The 18,748-nt window shown below is 48.5% G+C and overlaps 12 pseudogenes; all 12 read left to right on the top strand.

Moving 5' to 3' along the window:
• Positions 1-54: 54 nt before the first annotated feature.
• LOC135574785 (cell surface glycoprotein 1-like) lies at positions 55-1,408 on the top strand (annotated as a pseudogene).
• Positions 1,409-1,936: 528 nt separating this feature from the next.
• LOC135574784 (cell surface glycoprotein 1-like) lies at positions 1,937-3,036 on the top strand (annotated as a pseudogene).
• An 86-nt stretch (positions 3,037-3,122) lies between these two features.
• LOC135574783 (cell surface glycoprotein 1-like) lies at positions 3,123-5,537 on the top strand (annotated as a pseudogene).
• A 435-nt stretch (positions 5,538-5,972) lies between these two features.
• Positions 5,973-7,066, top strand: LOC135574782 (cell surface glycoprotein 1-like; annotated as a pseudogene).
• An 86-nt stretch (positions 7,067-7,152) lies between these two features.
• LOC135574608 (protein TsetseEP-like) lies at positions 7,153-8,217 on the top strand (annotated as a pseudogene).
• Positions 8,218-8,323: 106 nt separating this feature from the next.
• LOC135574781 (uncharacterized) lies at positions 8,324-9,502 on the top strand (annotated as a pseudogene).
• A 123-nt stretch (positions 9,503-9,625) lies between these two features.
• On the top strand, positions 9,626-11,076 carry LOC135574607 (uncharacterized; annotated as a pseudogene).
• A 161-nt stretch (positions 11,077-11,237) lies between these two features.
• Positions 11,238-12,407, top strand: LOC135574605 (proteoglycan 4-like; annotated as a pseudogene).
• A 242-nt stretch (positions 12,408-12,649) lies between these two features.
• Positions 12,650-13,953, top strand: LOC135574780 (cell surface glycoprotein 1-like; annotated as a pseudogene).
• A 173-nt stretch (positions 13,954-14,126) lies between these two features.
• Positions 14,127-15,200, top strand: LOC135574606 (protein TsetseEP-like; annotated as a pseudogene).
• Positions 15,201-15,409: 209 nt separating this feature from the next.
• LOC135574604 (cell surface glycoprotein 1-like) lies at positions 15,410-16,579 on the top strand (annotated as a pseudogene).
• Positions 16,580-16,725: 146 nt separating this feature from the next.
• LOC135574603 (protein TsetseEP-like) lies at positions 16,726-17,795 on the top strand (annotated as a pseudogene).
• The last annotated feature ends 953 nt before the right edge of the window (positions 17,796-18,748 follow it).

Below are 18,748 nucleotides of genomic sequence, written 5' to 3'. Positions count from 1 at the left end.
CCAGCACCAAGACCAGAACCAGAACCAAGACCAAGACCAGAACCAGAACCAAGACCAGAACCAGAACCAAGACCAAGACCAGAACCAGAACCAAGACCAAGACCAAGACCAGAACCAGAACCAAAACCAAGCCCAGAACCAGAAACAAGAATAAGACGAGAACCAGAACCAGAACCAAGACCAAGACCAAGACCACGACCAAGACCAGAACCAGAACCAAGACCAGAACCAGAACCAAGACCAAGACCAGAACCAGAACCAAGAACAAGACCAGAACCAGAACCAAGACCAGAACCAGAACCAGAACCAAGACCAAGACAAGAACCAGAACCAGAACCAAGACCAGAACCAGAACCAAGCCCAAGACCATAACCACAACCAAGACCAGAACCAGAACCAAGACCAGAACCAGAACCAAGACCAGAACCAGAACCAAGACCAGAACCAAGACCAGAACCAGAAGCAGAACCATGACCAGAACCAGAACCAGAACCAAGACCAGAACCAAGACCAGGACCAGAACCAGAACCAAGACCAAGACCAAGACCAGAACCAGAACCAAGACCAGAACCAGAACCAAGACCAAGACCAGAACCAGAACCAGAACCAAGACCAGAACCAGAACCAGAACCAAGACCAAGATCAAGACCAGAACCAGAACCAAGACCAGAACTAGAACCAGAACCAAGACCAGAACCAGAACCAAGACCAAGACCAGAACCAGAACCAAGACCAGAACCAGAACCAAGACCAGAACCAGAACCAAGACTAGAAACCAAGACCAAGACCAGAACCAAGACCAGAACCAGAACCAAGACCAGAACCAGAACCAAGACCAAGATCAAGACCAGAACCAGAACCAGAACCAAGACCAGAACTAGAACCAGAACCAAGACCAGAACCAGACCCAGAACCAGAACCAAGACCAAGACCAGAACCAGAATCAAGACCAGAACCAGAACCAAGACCAGAACCAGAACCAAGACTAGAAACCAAGACCAAGACCAGAACCAGAACCAAGACCAGAACCAAGACCAAGACCAGAACCAGAACCAAGACCAGAACCAGAACCAAGACCAGAACCAAGACCAAGACCAGAACAAGAACCAAGACCAAGACCAGAACAAGAACCAAGACCAGAACCAGAACCAAGACCAAGACCAGAACCAGAACCAGAACCAAGACCAGAATGAGAACCAGAACCAAGACCAGAACCAGAACCAGAACCAAGACCAAGACCAGAACCAGAACCAAGACCAAGACCAAGACCAGAACCAGAACCAGAACCAAAACCAGAACCAGAACCAGAACCAAGACCAGAACCAGAACAAGATCAAGACCAGAACCAGAACCAGAACCAAGACCAAGACCAGAACAAGAACCAAGACCAAGACCAGAACAAGAACCAAGACCAGAACCAGAACCAAGACCAAGACCAGAACCAGAACCAGAACCAAGACCAGAATGAGAACCAGAACCAAGACCAGAACCAGAACCAGAACCAAGACCAAGACCAGAACCAGAACCAAGACCAAGACCAAGACCAGAACCAGAACCAGAACCAAAACCAGAACCAGAACCAGAACCAAGACCAGAACCAGAACAAGATCAAGACCAGAACCAGAACCAAGACCAAGACCAAGACCAGAACCAAAACCAAGACCAAGACCAGAACCAAAACCAAAACCAGAACCAGAACAAGACAAAGATCAAGACCAGAACCAGAACCAGAACCAAGACCAAGACCAGAACCAGAACCAAGACCAAGATCAGAACCAGAACCAAGACCAGAACCAAGACAAAGACCAAGACAAACATCAGAACCAGAACCAGAACCAAGACCAGAACCAGAACCAGAATAAGACCAAGACCAAGACCAAGACCAGAACCAGAACAAAGACCAGAACCAAGACCAAGACCAGAACCAGAACCAAGACCAGAACCAGAACCAAGACCAAGACCAGAACCAGAACCAAGACCAAGACCAAGACCAGAACCAGAACCAAAACCAAGCCCAGAACCAGAAACAAGAATAAGACGAGAACCAGAACCAGAACCAATACCAAGACCACGACCAAGACCAGAACCAGAACCAAGACCAGAACCAAGACCAGAACCAGAACCAAGACCAGAACCAGAACCAAGACCAAGTCCAGAACCAGAACCAGAACCAAGACCAGAACCAGAACCAAGACCAAGATCAAGACCAGAACCAGAACCAAGACCAGAACCAGAACCAAGACCAGAACCAGAACCAGAACCAAGACCAAGACAAGAACCAGAACCAGAACCAAGACCAGAACCAGAACCAAGCCCAAGACCATAACCACAACCAAGACCAGAACCAGAACCAAGACCAGAACCAGAACCAAGACCAGAAACAGAACCAAGACCAGAACCAAGACCAGAACCAGAACCAGAACCATGACCAGAACCAGAACCAGAACCAAGACCAGAACCAAGACCAAGACCAGAACCAGAACCAAGACCAAGACCAAGACCAGAACCAGAACCAAGACCAGAACCAGAACCAAGACCAAGTCCAGAACCAGAACCAGAACCAAGACCAGAACCAGAACCAAGACCAAGATCAAGACCAGAACCAGAACCAAGACCAGAACCAGAACCAGAACCAAGACCAAGATCAAGACCAGAACCAGAACCAAGACCAGAACCAGAACCAGAACCAAGACCAGAACCAGAACCAAGACCAAGACAAAGACCAGAACCAGAACCAAGACCAGAACCAGAACCAAGACCAGAACCAGAACCAAGACCAGAACCAAGACCAAGACCAGAACCAGAACCAAGACCAAGACCAGAACAAGAACCAATACCAGAACCAGAACCAAGACCAAGACCAGAACCAGAACCAGAACCAAGACCAGAATGAGAACCAGAACCAAGACCAGAACCAGAACCAGAACCAAGACCAAGACCAGAACCAGAACCAAGACCAAGACCAAGACCAGAACCAGAACCAGAACCAAAACCAGAACCAGAACAAGATCAAGACCAGAACCAGAACCAGAACCAAGACCAAGACCAGAACCAAAACCAAGACCAAGACCAAGACCAGAACCAGAACCAAAACCAGAACCAGAACAAGACAAAGATCAAGACCAGAACCATAACCAGAACCAAGACCAAGACCAGGACCAGAACCAAGACCAGAACCAGAACCAGAACCAGAACCATGACCAGAACCAGAACCAGTACCAAGACCAAGACCAGAACCACAACTAGAACCAAGACCAGAACCAGAACCAAGACCAGAACCAGAACCAGAACCAAGACCAGGACCAGAACCAAGACCAGAACCAGAACCAAGACCAGAACCAAGACCATGACCAGAACCAGAACCATGGCCAGAACCAAGAACAAGACCATAACCAGAACCAAGACCAGAACCAGAACCAGAACCAAGACCAAGACAAGAACCAGAACAAGAACCAAGACAAGAACCAGAACCAAGACCAGAACCAGAACCAAGACCAGAACCAAGACCAGAACCAGAACCAGAACCATGACCAGAACCAGAACCAGAACCAAGACCAGAACCAAGACCAGAACCAGAACCAAGACCAAGACCAGAACCAGAACCAAGACCAAGACCAAGACCAGAACCAAGACAAGAACCAGAACCAGAACCAGAACCAAGCCCAGAACCAGAACCAAGACTAAGACCAGAACCAGAACCAAGACCAAGACCAAGACCACGACCAAGACCAGAACCAGAACCAAGACCAGAACCAGAACCAAGACCAAGACCAGAACCAGAACCAGAACCAAGACCAGAACCAGAACCAGAACCATGACCAGAAGCAGAACCAGTACCAAGACCAGAACCAGAACTAGAACCAAGACCAGAACCAGAACCAAGACCAGAACCAGAACCAGAACCAAGACCAGAACCAGAACCAAGACCAGAACCAGAACCAAGACCAGAACCAGAACCAAGACCAAGATCAAGACCAGAACCAGAACCAGAACCAAGACCAGAACTAGAACCAGAACCAAGACCAGAACCAGACCCAGAACCAGAACCAAGACCAAGACCAGAACCAGAACCAAGACCAGAACCAGAACCAAGACCAGAACCAGAACCAAGACTAGAAACCAAGACCAAGACCAGAACCAGAACCAAGACCAGAACCAGAACCAAGACCAGAACCAGAACCAAGACCAGAACCAGAACCAAGACCAGAACCAGAACCAGAACCAGAACCAATACAAAGACCAAAACCAAAACCAGAACCAAGACCAGCACCAGAACCAGAACCAAGACCAAGACCAGAACCAGAACCAAGACCAGAACCAGGACCAGAACCAGAACCAGATCCAAGACCAGAACCAGAACCAAGACCAAGACCAAGACCAGAACCAGAACCAAGACCAATACCAGAACCATAACAAAGACCAGAACCAGATCCAAGACCAGAACCAGAACCAAGACAGAACCAGAACCAGAACCAAGACCAAGACCAGAACCAGAACCAGTACCAGAACTAAGACCAGAACCAGAACCAGGACCAAGACCAAGACCAGAACCAGAACCAAGACCAAGACCAAGACCAGAACCAGAACCAAAACCAAGCCCAGAACCAGAAACAAGAATAAGACGAGAACCAGAACCAGAACCAAGACCAAGACCACGACCAAGACCAGAACCAGAACCAAGACCAGAACCAAGACCAGAACCAGAACCAAGACCAGAACCAGAACCAAGACCAAGTCCAGAACCAGAACCAGAACCAAGACCAGAACCAGAACCAAGACCAAGATCAAGACCAGAACCAGAACCAAGACCAGAACCAGAACCAAGACCAGAACCAGAACCAGAACCAAGACCAAGACCAGAACCAGAACCAAGACCAAGACCAGAACCAGAACCAAGACCAAGACCAAGACCAGAACCAAGACAAGAACCAGAACCAGAACCAGAACCAAGCCCAGAACCAGAACCAAGACCAGAACCAGAACCAAGACCAGAACCAGAACCAAGACCAGAACCAAGACCAGAACCAGAACCAAGACCAAGACCAGAACCAGAACCAAGACCAAGACCAAGACCAGAACCAAGACAAGAACCAGAACCAGAACCAGAACCAAGCCCAGAACCAGAACCAAGACTAAGACCAGAACCAGAACCAAGACCAAGACCAAGACCACGACCAAGACCAGAACCAGAACCAAGACCAGAACCAGAACCAAGACCAAGACCAGAACCAGAACCAGAACCAAGACCAGAACCAGAACCAGAACCATGACCAGAAGCAGAACCAGTACCAAGACCAGAACCAGAACTAGAACCAAGACCAGAACCAGAACCAAGACCAGAACCAGAACCAGAACCAAGACCAGAACCAGAACCAAGACCAGAACCAGAACCAAGACCAGAACCAGAACCAAGACCAAGATCAAGACCAGAACCAGAACCAGAACCAAGACCAGAACTAGAACCAGAACCAAGACCAGAACCAGACCCAGAACCAGAACCAAGACCAAGACCAGAACCAGAATCAAGACCAGAACCAGAACCAAGACCAGAACCAGAACCAAGACTAGAAACCAAGACCAAGACCAGAACCAGAACCAAGACCAGAACCAGAACCAAGACCAGAACCAGAACCAAGACCAGAACCAGAACCAAGACCAGAACCAGAACCAGAACCAGAACCAATACAAAGACCAAAACCAAAACCAGAACCAAGACCAGCACCAGAACCAGAACCAAGACCAAGACCAGAACCAGAACCAAGACCAGAACCAGGACCAGAACCAGAACCAGATCCAAGACCAGAACCAGAACCAAGACCAAGACCAAGACCAGAACCAGAACCAAGACCAATACCAGAACCATAACAAAGACCAGAACCAGATCCAAGACCAGAACCAGAACCAAGACAGAACCAGAACCAGAACCAAGACCAAGACCAGAACCAGAACCAGTACCAGAACTAAGACCAGAACCAGAACCAGGACCAAGACCAAGACCAGAACCAGAACCAAGACCAAGACCAAGACCAGAACCAGAACCAAAACCAAGCCCAGAACCAGAAACAAGAATAAGACGAGAACCAGAACCAGAACCAAGACCAAGACCACGACCAAGACCAGAACCAGAACCAAGACCAGAACCAAGACCAGAACCAGAACCAAGACCAGAACCAGAACCAAGACCAAGTCCAGAACCAGAACCAGAACCAAGACCAGAACCAGAACCAAGACCAAGATCAAGACCAGAACCAGAACCAAGACCAGAACCAGAACCAAGACCAGAACCAGAACCAGAACCAAGACCAAGACAAGAACCAGAACCAGAACCAAGACCAGAACCAGAACCAAGCCCAAGACCATAACCACAACCAAGACCAGAACCAGAACCAAGACCAGAACCAGAACCAAGACCAGAAACAGAACCAAGACCAGAACCAAGACCAGAACCAGAACCAGAACCATGACCAGAACCAGAACCAGAACCAAGACCAGAACCAAGACCAAGACCAGAACCAGAACCAAGACCAAGACCAAGACCAGAACCAGAACCAAGACCAGAACCAGAACCAAGACCAAGTCCAGAACCAGAACCAGAACCAAGACCAGAACCAGAACCAAGACCAAGATCAAGACCAGAACCAGAACCAAGACCAGAACCAGAACCAGAACCAAGACCAAGATCAAGACCAGAACCAGAACCAAGACCAGAACCAGAACCAGAACCAAGACCAGAACCAGAACCAAGACCAAGACAAAGACCAGAACCAGAACCAAGACCAGAACCAGAACCAAGACCAGAACCAGAACCAAGACCAGAACCAAGACCAAGACCAGAACCAGAACCAAGACCAAGACCAGAACAAGAACCAATACCAGAACCAGAACCAAGACCAAGACCAGAACCAGAACCAGAACCAAGACCAGAATGAGAACCAGAACCAAGACCAGAACCAGAACCAGAACCAAGACCAAGACCAGAACCAGAACCAAGACCAAGACCAAGACCAGAACCAGAACCAAAACCAGAACCAGAACAAGATCAAGACCAGAACCAGAACCAGAACCAAGACCAAGACCAGAACCAAAACCAAGACCAAGACCAAGACCAGAACCAGAACCAAAACCAGAACCAGAACAAGACAAAGATCAAGACCAGAACCATAACCAGAACCAAGACCAAGACCAGGACCAGAACCAAGACCAGAACCAGAACCAGAACCAGAACCATGACCAGAACCAGAACCAGTACCAAGACCAAGACCATAACCACAACTAGAACCAAGACCAGAACCAGAACCAAGACCAGAACCAGAACCAGAACCAAGACCAGGACCAGAACCAAGACCAGAACCAGAACCAAGACCAGAACCAAGACCATGACCAGAACCAGAACCATGGCCAGAACCAAGAACAAGACCATAACCAGAACCAAGACCAGAACCAGAACCAGAACCAAGACCAAGACAAGAACCAGAACCAGAACCAAGACCAGAACCAGAACCAAGCCCAAGACCATAACCAGAACCAAGACCAGAACAAGAACCAAGACAAGAACCAGAACCAAGACCAGAACCAGAACCAAGACCAGAACCAAGACCAGAACCAGAACCAGAACCATGACCAGAACCAGAACCAGAACCAAGACCAGAACCAAGACCAGAACCAGAACCAAGACCAAGACCAGAACCAGAACCAAGACCAAGACCAGAACCAGAACCAAGACCAAGACCAAGACCAGAACCAAGACAAGAACCAGAACCAGAACCAGAACCAAGCCCAGAACCAGAACCAAGACTAAGACCAGAACCAGAACCAAGACCAAGACCAAGACCACGACCAAGACCAGAACCAGAACCAAGACCAGAACCAGAACCAAGACCAAGACCAGAACCAGAACCAGAACCAAGACCAGAACCAGAACCAGAACCATGACCAGAAGCAGAACCAGTACCAAGACCAGAACCAGAACTAGAACCAAGACCAGAACCAGAACCAAGACCAGAACCAGAACCAGAACCAAGACCAGAACCAGAACCAAGACCAGAACCAGAACCAAGACCAGAACCAGAACCAAGACCAAGATCAAGACCAGAACCAGAACCAGAACCAAGACCAGAACTAGAACCAGAACCAAGACCAGAACCAGACCCAGAACCAGAACCAAGACCAAGACCAGAACCAGAATCAAGACCAGAACCAGAACCAAGACCAGAACCAGAACCAAGACTAGAAACCAAGACCAAGACCAGAACCAGAACCAAGACCAGAACCAGAACCAAGACCAGAACCAGAACCAAGACCAGAACCAGAACCAAGACCAGAACCAGAACCAGAACCAGAACCAATACAAAGACCAAAACCAAAACCAGAACCAAGACCAGCACCAGAACCAGAACCAAGACCAAGACCAGAACCAGAACCAAGACCAGAACCAGGACCAGAACCAGAACCAGATCCAAGACCAGAACCAGAACCAAGACCAAGACCAAGACCAGAACCAGAACCAAGACCAATACCAGAACCATAACAAAGACCAGAACCAGATCCAAGACCAGAACCAGAACCAAGACAGAACCAGAACCAGAACCAAGACCAAGACCAGAACCAGAACCAGTACCAGAACTAAGACCAGAACCAGAACCAGGACCAAGACCAAGACCAGAACGAGAACCAGAACCAAGACCAGAACCAGAACCAGAACCAAGACCAAGACCAGAACCAGAACCAGAACCAAGACCAGAACCAGAACCAGAACCAGAACCAAGACCAAGACCAGAACCAGAACCAGAACCAGAACCAAGCCCAGAACCAGAACCAAGACCAAGACCAGAACCAGAACCAGAACCAAGACAAAGACCAAAACCAAAACCAGAACCAAGACCAGCACCAAAACCAAGACCAGAACCAGAACCAAGACCAAGACCAGAACCAAGACCAAGACCAGGACCAGAACCAGAACCAGATCCAAGACCAGAACCAGAACCAGAACCAAGACCAAGACCAGAACCAGAACCAAAACCAAGATCAGAACCAGATCCAAGACCAGGACCAGAACCAGAACCAGATCCAAGACCAGAACCAGAACCAGAACCAAGACAAGACCAGAACCAGAACCAGAACCAAAACCAAGATCAGAACCAGAACCAAGACCAGAACCAAGACAAAGACCAAGACCAACACCAGAACCAGAACCAAGACCAGAACCAGAACCAAGACCAGAACCAGAACCAAGACCAGAACCAAGACCAGAACCAGAACCAGAACCATGACCCGAACCAGAACCAGAACCAAGACCAGAACATGAACCAGAACCAAGACCAAGACCAGAACCAGAACCAAGACCAGAACCAGAACAAGACCAAGATCAAGACCAGAACCAGAACCAAGACCAGAACTAAAACCAGAACCAAGACCAGAACCAGAACCAAGACCAAGATCAAGACCAGAACCAGAACCAAGACCAGAACTAAAACCAGAACCAAGACCAATACCAGAACCATAACAAAGACCAGAACCAGATCCAAGACCAGAACCAGAACCAAGACCAGAACCAGAACCAGAACCAAGACCAGAACCAGAATCAAGACCAAGACCAGAACCAGAACCAGTACCAGAACTAAGACCAGAACCAGAACCAAGACCAAGACCAAGACCAGAACGAGAACCAGAACCAAGACCAGAACCAGAACCAGAACCAAGACCAGAACCAGAACCAAGACCAAGACCAAGACCAGAACCAGAACCAAGACCAAGACCAGAACCAAAACCAAGACCAGAACCAGAACCAAGACCAAGACCAGAACCAGAACCAAGACCAAGACCAGAACCAGAACCAAGACCAGAACCAGAACCAAGACCAGAACCAGAACCAGAACCAGAACCAAGACCAGAACCAGAACCAGAACCAAGACCAAGACCAAGACCAGAACCAGAACCAAGACCAGAACCAGAACCAGAACCAAGACTAGAACCAGAATCAGAACCAAGACTAAGATCAAGACCAGAACCAGAACTAGAACCAGAACCAGAACCAAGACCAGAACCAGAACCAGAACCAGAACCAAGACCAAGACCAGAACCAGAACCAGAACCAGAACCAATACAAAGACCAAAACCAAAACCAGAACCAAGACCAGCACCAGAACCAGAACCAGATCCAAGACCAGAACCAGAACCAAGACCAAGATCAAGACCAGAACCAGAACCAAGACCAGAACTTAAACCAGAACCAAGACCAATACCAGAACCATAACAAAGACCAGAACCAGATCCAAGACCAGAACCAGAACCAAGACAGAACCAGAACCAGAACCAAGACCAGAACCAGAACCAAGACCAAGACCAGAACCAGAACCAGTACCAGAACTAAGACCAGAACCAGAACCAGGACCAAGACCAAGACCAGAACGAGAACCAGAACCAAGACCAGAACCAGAACCAGAACCAAGACCAAGACCAGAACCAGAACCAGAACCAAGACCAGAACCAGAACCAGAACCAGAACCAAGACCAAGACCAGAACCAGAACCAGAACCAGAACCAAGCCCAGAACCAGAACCAAGACCAAGACCAGAACCAGAACCAGAACCAAGACAAAGACCAAAACCAAAACCAGAACCAAGACCAGCACCAAAACCAAGACCAGAACCAGAACCAAGACCAAGACCAGAACCAAGACCAAGACCAGGACCAGAACCAGAACCAGATCCAAGACCAGAACCAGAACCAGAACCAAGACCAAGACCAGAACCAGAACCAAAACCAAGATCAGAACCAGATCCAAGACCAGGACCAGAACCAGAACCAGATCCAAGACCAGAACCAGAACCAGAACCAAGACCAAGACCAGAACCAGAACCAGAACCAAAACCAAGATCAGAACCAGAACCAAGACCAGAACCAAGACAAAGACCAAGACCAACACCAGAACCAGAACCAAGACCAGAACCAGAACCAAGACCAGAACCAGAACCAAGACCAGAACCAAGACCAGAACCAGAACCAGAACCATGACCAGAACCAGAACCAGAACCAAGACCAGAACATGAACCAGAACCAAGACCAAGACCAGAACCAGAACCAAGACCAGAACCAGAACAAGACCAAGATCAAGACCAGAACCAGAACCAAAACCAGAACTAGAACCAGAACCAGAACCAAGACCAGAACCAGAACCAGAACCAGAACCAAGACCAAGACCAGAACCAGAACCAGAACCAGAACCAATACAAAGACCAAAACCAAAACCAGAACCAAGACCAGCACCAGAACCAGAACCAGATCCAAGACCAGAACCAGAACTAAGACCAAGATCAAGACCAGAACCAGAACCAAGACCAGAACTTAAACCAGAACCAAGACCAATACCAGAACCATAACAAAGACCAGAACCAGATCCAAGACCAGAACCAGAACCAAGACCAGAACCAGAACCAGAACCAAGACCAGAACCAGAATCAAGACCAAGACCAGAACCAGAACCAGTACCAGAACTAAGACCAGAACCAGAACCAAGACCAAGACCAAGACCAGAACGAGAACCAGAACCAAGACCAGAACCAGAACCAGAACCAAGACCAGAACCAGAACCAAGACCAAGACCAAGACCAGAACCAGAACCAAGACCAAGACCAGAACCAAAACCAAGACCAGAACCAGAACCAAGACCAAGACCAGAACCAGAACCAAGACCAAGACCAGAACCAGAACCAAGACCAGAACCAGAACCAAGACCAGAACCAGAACCAGAACCAGAACCAAGACCAGAACCAGAACCAGAACCAAGACCAGAACCAGAACCAAGACCAGAACCAGAACCAGAACCAAGACTAGAACCAGAATCAGAACCAAGACCAAGATCAAGACCAGAACCAGAACCAAAACCAGAACTAGAACCAGAACCAGAACCAAGACCAGAACCAGAACCAGAACCAGAACCAAGACCAAGACCAGAACCAGAACCAGAACCAGAACCAATACAAAGACCAAAACCAAAACCAGAACCAAGACCAGCACCAGAACCAGAACCAGATCCAAGACCAGAACCAGAACCAAGACCAAGATCAAGACCAGAACCAGAACCAAGACCAGAACTTAAACCAGAACCAAGAACCAAGACCAGAACCATAACAAAGACCAGAACCAGATCCAAGACCAGAACCAGAACCAAGACAGAACCAGAACCAGAACCAAGACCAGAACCAGAACCAAGACCAGACCAGAACCAGAACTAAGACCAGAACCAGAACCAGGACCAAGACCAAGACCAGAACCCAGAACCAAGACCAGAACCAGAACCAGAACCAAGACCAAGACCAGAACCAGAACCAGAACCAAGACCAGAACCAGAACCAGAACCAGAACCAAGACCAAGACCAGAACCAGAACCAGAACCAAGCCCAGAACCAGAACCAAGACCAAGACCAGAACCAGAACCAGAACCAAGACAAAGACAAAACCAAAACCAGAACCAAGACCAGCACCAAAACCAAGACCAGAACCAGAACCAAGACCAAGACCAGAACCAAGACCAAGACCAGGACCAGAACCAGAACCAGATCCAAGACCAGAACCAGAACCAGAACCAAGACCAAGACCAGAACCAGAACCAAAACCAAGATCAGAACCAGATCCAAGACCAGGACCAGAACCAGAACCAGATCCAAGACCAGAACCAGAACCAGAACCAGAACCAAGACCAGAACCAGAACCAGAACCAAAACCAAGATCAGAACCAGAACCAAGACCAGAACCAAGACAAAGACCAAGACCAACACCAGAACCAGAACCAAGACCAGAACCAGAACCAAGACCAGAACCAGAACCAAGACCAGAACCAAGACCAGAACCAGAACCAGAACCATGACCAGAACCAGAACCAGAACCAAGACCAGAACATGAACCAGACCAAGACCAGAACCAGAACCAAGACCAGAACCAGAACAAGACCAAGATCAAGACCAGAACCAGAACCAAGACCAGAACTAAAACCAGAACCAAGACCAGAACCAGAACCAAGACCAAGATCAAGACCAGAACCAGAACCAAGACCAGAACTAAAACCAGAACCAAGACCCAGACCAGAACCAAGACCAAGACCAGGACCAGAACCAGAACCAGATCCAAGACCAGAACCAGAACCAGAACCAAGACCAAGACCAGAACCAGAACCAAAATCAAGATCAGAACCAGATCCAAGACCAGGACCAGAACCAGAACCAGATCCAAGACCAGAACCAGAACCAGAACCAAGACCAGAACCAGAACCAAGACCAGAACCAAGACCAGAACCAGAACCAAGACCAGAACCAGAACCAAGACCAAGTCCAGAACCAAAACCAAGACCAAGACCAAGACTAGAACCATAACCAAAACCAAGCCCAGAACCAGAAACAAGAATAAGACGAGAACCAGAACCAGAACCAAGACCAAGACCAAGACCACGACCAAGACCAGAACCAGAACCAAGACCAGAACCAGAACCAGAACCAAAACCAAGATCAGAACCAGAACCAAGACCAGAACCAAGACAAAGACCAAGACCAACACCAGAACCAGAACCAAGACCAGAACCAGAACCAAGACCAGAACCAGAACCAAGACCAGAACCAAGACCAGAACCAGAACCAGAACCATGACCAGAACCAGAACCAGAACCAGAACCAAGACCAGAACATGAACCAGAACCAAGACCAGAACCAGAACCAGATCCAAGACCAGAACCAGAACCAAGACCAGAACCAGAACCAAGACTAGAAACCAAGGCCAAGACCAGAACCAGAACCAAGACCAGAACCAGAACCAGAACCAAGACCAGAACCAGAACCAAGACCAAGACCAGAACCAGAACCAAGACCAGAACCAGAACCAGAACCAAGAACAGAACCAGAACCAGAACCAAGACCAGAACCAGAACCAAGACCAGAACCAGAACCAGAATCAGAACCAGAACCAAGACCAAGATCAAGACCAGAACCAGAACCAAGACCAGAACTAGAACGAGAACCAAGACCAGAACCAGAACCAGAACCAAGACCAAGACCAGAACCAAGACCAAGACCAGAACCAGAACCAAGACCAGAACCAGAACAAGATCAAGACCAGAACCAGAACCAGAACCAAGACCAAGACCAAGACCAGAACCAAAACCAAGACCAAGACCAAGACCAGAACCAGAACAAAGACCAGAACCAAGACCAAGACCAGAACCAGAACCAAGACCAGAACCAGAACCAAGACCAGAACCAAGACCAGAACCAGAACCAAGACCAAGACCAGAACCAGAACCAAGACCAGAACCAGAACCAAGACCAAGACCAGAACCAGAACCAAGACCAAGACCAAGACTAGAACCATAACCAAAACCAAGCCCAGAACCAGAAACAAGAATAAGACGAGAACCAGAACCAGAACCAAGACCAAGACCAAGACCACGACCAAGACCAGAACCAGAACCAAGACCAGAACCAGAACCAAGACCAAGACCAGAACCAGAACCAAGACCAGAACCAGAACCAGAACCAAGAACAGAACCAGAACCAGAACCAAGACCAGAACCAGAACCAAGACCAGAACCAGAACCAGAATCAGAACCAGAACCAAGACCAAGATCAAGACCAGAACCAGAACCAAGACCAGAACTAGAACGAGAACCAAGACCAGAACCAGAACCAGAACCAAGACCAAGACCAGAACCAAGACCAAGACCAGAACCAGAACCAAGACCAGAACCAGAACAAGATCAAGACCAGAACCAGAACCAGAACCAAGACCAAGACCAAGACCAGAACCAGAACCAAGATCAGAACCAGAACCAAGACCAAGACCAGAACCAGAACCAAGACCAGAACCAGAACCAGATCCAAGACCAGAACCAGAACCAAGACCAGAACCAGAACCAAGACTAGAAACCAAGGCCAAGACCAGAACCAGAACCAAGACCAGAACCAGAACCAGAACCAAGACCAGAACCAGAACCAAGACCAAGACCAGAACCAGAACCAAGACCAGAACCAGAACCAGAACCAAGAACAGAACCAGAACCAGAACCAAGACCAGAACCAGAACCAAGACCAGAACCAGAACCAGAATCAGAACCAGAACCAAGACCAAGATCAAGACCAGAACCAGAACCAAGACCAGAACTAGAACGAGAACCAAGACCAGAACCAGAACCAGAACCAAGACCAAGACCAGAACCAAGACCAAGACCAGAACCAGAACCAAGACCAGAACCAGAACAAGATCAAGACCAGAACCAGAACCAAGACCAAGACCAAGACCAGAACCAAAACCAAGACCAAGACCAAGACCAGAACCAGAACAAAGACCAGAACCAAGACCAAGACCAGAACCAGAACCAAGACCAGAACCAGAACCAAGACCAGAACCAAGACCAGAACCAGAACCAAGACCAAGACCAGAACCAGAACCAAGACCAGAACCAGAACCAAGACCAAGACCAGAACCAGAACCAAGACCAAGACCAAGACTAGAACCATAACCAAAACCAAGCCCAGAACCAGAAACAAGAATAAGACGAGAACCAGAACCAGAACCAAGACCAAGACCAAGACCACGACCAAGACCAGAACCAGAACCAAGACCAGAACCAGAACCAAGACCAAGACCAGAACCAGAACCAAGAACAAGACCAGAACCAGAACCAAGACCAGAACCAGAACCAGAACCAAGACCAAGACAAGAACCAGAACCAGAACCAAGACCAGAACCAGAACCAAGCCCAAGACCATAACCACAACCAAGACCAGAACCAGAACCAAGACCAAGACCAGAACCAGAACCAAGACCAAGACCAAGACTAGAACCATAACCAAAACCAAGCCCAGAACCAGAAACAAGAATAAGACGAGAACCAGAACCAGAACCAAGACCAAGACCAAGACCACGACCAAGACCAGAACCAGAACCAAGACCAGAACCAGAACCAAGACCAAGACCAGAACCAGAACCAAGACCAGAACCAGAACCAGAACCAAGAACAGAACCAGAACCAGAACCAAGACCAGAACCAGAACCAAGACCAGAACCAGAACCAGAATCAGAACCAGAACCAAGACCAAGATCAAGACCAGAACCAGAACCAAGACCAGAACTAGAACGAGAACCAAGACCAGAACCAGAACCAGAACCAAGACCAAGACCAGAACCAAGACCAAGACCAGAACCAGAACCAAGACCAGAACCAGAACAAGATCAAGACCAGAACCAGAACCAGAACCAAGACCAAGACCAAGACCAGAACCAGAACCAAGATCAGAACCAGAACCAAGACCAAGACCAGAACCAGAACCAAGACCAGAACCAGAACCAGATCCAAGACCAGAACCAGAACCAAGACCAGAACCAGAACCAAGACTAGAAACCAAGGCCAAGACCAGAACCAGAACCAAGACCAGAACCAGAACCAGAACCAAGACCAGAACCAGAACCAAGACCAAGACCAGAACCAGAACCAAGACCAGAACCAGAACCAGAACCAAGAACAGAACCAGAACCAGAACCAAGACCAGAACCAGAACCAAGACCAGAACCAGAACCAGAATCAGAACCAGAACCAAGACCAAGATCAAGACCAGAACCAGAACCAAGACCAGAACTAGAACGAGAACCAAGACCAGAACCAGAACCAGAACCAAGACCAAGACCAGAACCAAGACCAAGACCAGAACCAGAACCAAGACCAGAACCAGAACAAGATCAAGACCAGAACCAGAACCAAGACCAAGACCAAGACCAGAACCAAAACCAAGACCAAGACCAAGACCAGAACCAGAACAAAGACCAGAACCAAGACCAAGACCAGAACCAGAACCAAGACCAGAACCAGAACCAAGACCAGAACCAAGACCAGAACCAGAACCAAGACCAAGACCAGAACCAGAACCAAGACCAGAACCAGAACCAAGACCAAGACCAGAACCAGAACCAAGACCAAGACCAAGACTAGAACCATAACCAAAACCAAGCCCAGAACCAGAAACAAGAATAAGACGAGAACCAGAACCAGAACCAAGACCAAGACCAAGACCACGACCAAGACCAGAACCAGAACCAAGACCAGAACCAGAACCAAGACCAAGACCAGAACCAGAACCAAGAACAAGACCAGAACCAGAACCAAGACCAGAACCAGAACCAGAACCAAGACCAAGACAAGAACCAGAACCAGAACCAAGACCAGAACCAGAACCAAGCCCAAGACCATAACCACAACCAAGACCAGAACCAGAACCAAGACCAAGACCAGAACCAGAACCAGAACCAAGACCAGAACCAGAACCAGAACCAAGACCAAGATCAAGACCAGAACCAGAACCAAGACCAGAACTAGAACCAGAACCAAGACCAGAACCAGACCCAGAACCAGAACCAAGACCAAGACCAGAACCAGAACCAAGACCAGAACCAGAACAAAGACCAGAACCAAGACCAAGACCAGAACCAGAACCAAGACCAGAACCAGAACCAAGACCAAGATCAAGTCCAGAACCAGAACCAGAACCAAGACCAGAACTAGAACCAGAACCAAGACCAGAACCAGACCCAGAACCAGAACCAAGACCAAGACCAGAACCAGAACCAAGACCAGAACCAGAACCAAGACCACCAGAACCAGAACCAAGAACCAGAACCAGAACCAAGACCAGAACCAGAACCAGAACCAAGACCAAGACAAGAACCAGAACCAGAACCAAGACCAGAACCAGAACCAAGCCAAGACCAGAACCAAACCAAGACCAGAACCAGAACCAAGACCAAGACCAGAACCAGAACCAGAACCAAGACCAGAACCAGAACCAAGACCAAGATCAAGACCAGAACCAGAACCAAGACCAGAACTAGAACCAGAACCAAGACCAGAACCAGACCCAGAACCAGAACCAAGACCAAGACCAGAACCAGAACCAAGACCAGAACCAGAACAAAGACCAGAACCAGACCAAGACCAGAACCAGAACCAAGACCAGAACCAGAACCAAGACCAAGATCAAGTCAGAACCAGAACCAGAACCAAGACCAGAACCAACCAGAACCAAGACCAGAACCAGACCAGAACCAGAACCAAGACCAAGACCAGAACCAGAACCAAGACCAGAACCAGAACAAAGACCAGAACCAAGAAAGACCAGAACCAGAACCAAGACCAGAACCAGAACCAGAACCAGAACCAAGACCAGAACCAGAACCAAGACCAAGATCAAGACCAGAACCAGAACCAAGACCAGAACTAGAACCAGAAACAAGACCAGAACCAGACCCAGAACCAGAACCAAGACCAGAACCAGAACCAGAACCAAGACTAGAACCAGAATCAGAACCAAGACCAAGATCAAGACCAGAACCAGAACCAAAACCAGAACTAGAACCAGAACCAGAACCAAGACCAGAACCAGAACCAGAACCAGAACCAAGACCAAGACCAGAACCAGAACCAGAACCAAGACCAGAACCAAAACCAGAACCAAGACCAGAACCAGAACCAGATCCAAGACCAGAACCAGAACCAAGACCAAGATCAAGACCAGAACCAGAACCAAGACCAGAACTTAAACAGAACCAAGACCAATACCAGAACCAGAAGAACCAGATCCAAGACCAGAACCAGAACCAAGACCAGAACCAGAACCAAGACCAGAACCAGAACCAAGACCAAGACCAGAACCAGAACCAGACCAGAACCCAGAACCCAGGACCAAGACCAGAACCAGAACCAGAACCAAGACCA

The sequence above is a fragment of the Oncorhynchus nerka genome, linkage group LG13 (assembly GCF_034236695.1).
Source record: "Oncorhynchus nerka isolate Pitt River linkage group LG13, Oner_Uvic_2.0, whole genome shotgun sequence".
Taxonomy (NCBI): domain Eukaryota; kingdom Metazoa; phylum Chordata; class Actinopteri; order Salmoniformes; family Salmonidae; genus Oncorhynchus; species Oncorhynchus nerka.
The sequence above is the reverse complement of the archived record's forward strand: the minus strand, read 5'-3'. Positions and strand labels throughout refer to the sequence as shown.